The sequence below is a fragment of the Elephantulus edwardii genome, unplaced genomic scaffold (assembly GCF_000299155.1).
Source record: "Elephantulus edwardii isolate Elephantulus edwardi_28Jun2011 unplaced genomic scaffold, EleEdw1.0 scaffold00036, whole genome shotgun sequence".
NCBI classification, from domain to species: domain Eukaryota; kingdom Metazoa; phylum Chordata; class Mammalia; order Macroscelidea; family Macroscelididae; genus Elephantulus; species Elephantulus edwardii.
The window spans coordinates 4,351,384-4,355,292 of record NW_006399786.1 but is presented as its reverse complement, the minus strand read 5'-3'; the positions used below and the strand labels follow the sequence as shown (position 1 = coordinate 4,355,292).

The following is a 3,909-nucleotide window of genomic DNA, read 5'->3' as shown; positions in this document are numbered from 1 at the left end:
TGTACATAGGGTTGCTATGAGTCGCAAGTGACTCCATGGCACATAACAACAAACAACAACAACAACTCTTCCTTCTTGTCCTGAAAAATAGGATAGCTAACACCAAGGAATAAACATCTGGCTTCTAATGCCAATAGTGTCGAAGTTGAGGAGCCCTAATCTACAGTCTCTCACTCATAGCAATGCTTTGTGCAATCTGCACCTTTCTCACCATCTCAGTCACGCTCAAGCCCATCATTGTTGTAGTTATTGTGTCAATCATCTCATTGAAGATCTTCTCTTTCTCTCACTCTCTTATCCTTCTTAGCATGACTATTGTTCATTAACAACAGGATTTTTTTTAAGGTGGAGGAAGTCTTTATTGGAGAGTGGGATGAAGGTGGTAGGGGCTGGGTTGTGGTCAGGTGGGGCAGGCCCCCACCAGTTGTCCAGGCAGCCCGGGCTGGGAGGCCTGAGTTGGCACGTCAGGGTCCTGGGAGTGTGGGGGTACCCAGCCACCGAGCCCAGGCCACACCCATGGACACTTGGGGACAACCAAGCATAGAGTGGACAGCTAGGGCTTCAGACGGGGCAGCACACATGGCTGGGCCTGCACAGCAGACTGGGCACCAGTGGGAGGTGCAGTTTAGGCTGTGGGAGGCTGGCAGGTAGCCTGGACCTCACAGATTCCCTGGGGTTCACAAGAAATGAAAGAAAAGGAGACCTCATGAGAGGCTTGACTGAGTGTGACTCTGAAGGCGGGAAAGCCGAGTTGGGCTGGAGGGGGAGGAACTGGGACAGAACCGGCTCTGAGGCGGGAGGCTCCCCCAGGCATGTTTCTCAGATGCCCCAGAGGTGCGTACGCTGGGATGGGTGCTAGGGAGGCAGGACTGTGACTAGGCACTGCTCCTCCTTTGTACTGGGAGGTAGCCAGTGCTCAGTTGGCATTTCTCTGGCGGACATTCTTCTCCTTGTCGTTGACATGGTGACTCCCACTTTTTAGTGGTGCAGAGCCCATGTCTTCATCATCCAACACCTCCTCTGGCTTCCGCCACTTTTTGTAGATGAAGATGATGGTGACCAGCACGAGGACCTCAGCCACAATGCCCAGGAAGGGCCAGAGCGCAGCCAGGAGGCTGCACACACGCAGGGAGATAGAGGCCTTGTCGGTGCCTGTGGAGCTGGTGCCGTTGCACACGTACACGCCCGGGTCCTTCTTCAGGTCCAGGTTGCTGATGTGCAGCTTGGTCCGCGTGTCCGTGGAGGTCATCAGAAACTTGTTCTGGGAGCTGTTGGTGATGAGCTGCTCCTCTGTGTCAGTCTTCTTGAACCAGACCCAGCTGGTGATGGGTGGCAAGGAGTTGGACTTGCACTTGAGGGTGACTGTCTCGCCCTCGTTGGCATGTTCTGACTTCTTCACAGCAAAGACTTTGGGGAGGCAATCCATGGAGATGCTGGCTCTGCCCGTGTCCTCTGGGAGGAAGATGCAGTCGTACTTGCCCCCGCTGTTCTCTGAGTCCACTTCAAAGTGGGTGCTCAAGCTGGACAACTGATCCTCCATGAGCACCTTGTCGCCCTGCATCCAGCGGTGGCCCTTGATGGGTGTGGTGCTGTGGTTCAGGGTACATGTCAGCAATGTCTTGGAGTCCGTCTTCTCCATGAAGATCGAGACCTCACCAGCGGCCCCCGAGGCGCCGTCGACGCCCAGCAGCTCGGCTGCCAGCCCCACGAGCAGCATCGCCACCATGTCGCCTCTCTACCCTCGGAACCACCGCCAACTGCCGCCGCCGCGTTCGCGGTCCCAATAAGAACCAGCTGGCCAGAATTTTTTTTTTTTTAATATCACATGTTGTTATGTGCCGTCGAGTCGCTTGCGACTCATAGGGACCCTATGTACAAAATCCCTAAACTCTGCTCTGTCCTGTACCAATTGCACCGTCTCTGATACAGCCATCCCGATTATCCCAGTCACTGAATCAATCCACCTCATAGGGGGCCTTCCCATCCTGCGCTGTCCCTACATCCTACCAAGCATGATGTCCCTTTCCAAGGACCAGTTTCTCCTCACAACATGTCCAAAGTATGTTAGACAGAGCCTCAGAATTCTTGCCTCCAAGGAGCTGCCCGGTTTAACCCTTTCCAGGATGAATCTGTTGTTTTCCTAGCAGTCCATGGTACCCTCAATACTCTTTTCCAGCACCAAAGTTCAAAGGCATCAATTCTTCTATCCTCCGTAGTCATTGTCCAACTCTCTGATGCATAACACGTGATCGCAAAGACCATGGCCTGTATCAGATGCACCTTAGTCTCCAGAGAGACACCATTGCTCTTCAGTACTTTGAAGAGGTCCCTAACAGCAGACTTTCCCATGGCAATATGCCTTTTAATATCCTGGCTACTGGTGCCAAAAGTGTTGACTGCGGAGCCAAGCAAACCAAAGCTATGAACAATCTCAATCTCTTCACCATCCATCCTGATGCTGCCAATTGGCCCAGTGGTGAGAATCTTTGTCTACTTGACATTGATCCTCAATCCATATTGGAGGCTGCAGTCCTTGACTCTGCAGCAAGCGCTTCACATAGGACAGTTAAATTATTTAAGGATCATGGCCACATTGACACACAATATTAACCATTATATAAAGTATTTGTCCTTTCTGTCTGCCTTTATTTTGTTCAACATAATATTTTCCTGATTCATCCATATTATGTGGTATTTCTTCAATTCTTCATTATCCTATTGTTTTTGTTGGCCATTGAGTTGACTGTGACTCATAGTGACCCTATGTACAACAACCCTGAACCCTGGTCTATCCTGTGCCAATCTTATAGTCTCTGACACACCTATCCCCATTACTCTAGTCATTGAATCAACCCACCTCATCAAGGGTTTTCCTCTCATGTGCTGTCCCTCCACCCTCCCAAATATGAAGTCCCTCTCCAAGGACTGATCCCACATGTCCAAAGTGTGTCAGACGAAGCTTCAGAATCCTTGCCTCCGAGGAGTAGCCTGATTTTACCCTCTCCAGGATGAAGCAGTTTGTTCTAGAATTCCATGGTATAGTCAATACTCTTCTCCATCACCACAGCTCAAAGACATCAATTCTATCATCACTAGTCATTGTCCAGCTTTCTGGTACTTTCTGCTTTTAGTCAAGATCGATCTGACATTAGCTGTAATGTCCCTAATACTATGGCCTATTCTAAACCCACCCTGCACTTCAGGAAGTTCTTTGTTGATGTGTTTTTCCAGTCAAAAATTGGATATTGTTAAGAAAGAAATGGAACACATAAATATTTACATACTAGGTATTGGTGAAATGAGATGGACTGGCATGGGACATTTTTAGTCAGAGGATAATAAGATCTACTGGAGACAAAAAGGTGAGGAAAAACAGCATAGCAATCATAGTTAAAAAAGTAATTTCTCGATCTATCTTGAAATATAATGTTGTGAGTGACAGGATAATATCCAAATGTATACAAGAGAGTCCAGTGTATACAACAATAATTTAAATATATGCACCAACAACCAAGGCCAAAGAGGAAGAAAGAGAAGATTTCTACCAATTTTTGCAGTCAGAGATTGGTTGAACATGCATTCAAGATGAACTAATAATAACGGGTGACTGTAATACAAAATACAAAATTGGTAAAAGAAGGATCAGTAGTTGGAAAACATGGACTTGGTGACAGAAATGAAGCTGGAGATAGAATGATAGAATTTTGCACCATCAATAACTTATTCATTGCAAATACATTTAATTTTTTCTTGTTTTGTCTATTTTTTTAATTACTTTTAATGAACGTTGACAGAGATCTGGCATTTCCATTCAGTCATTGTTGCCCTTTTCTCCCTGCCCACTCCTCCCCCCTCAGTTCTCTCCTCTCTTTGAAAAGTAAAAGAAAAATTCTTTCATTGGTATACAAT

At 47.4% G+C, this 3,909-nt stretch overlaps 1 pseudogene; it reads right to left on the bottom strand.

Annotated features, from left to right (window-relative positions):
- Window positions 1-916: 916 nt before the first annotated feature.
- On the bottom strand, window positions 917-1,726 carry LOC102872383 (annotated as a pseudogene).
- Window positions 1,727-3,909: the final 2,183 nt, after the last annotated feature.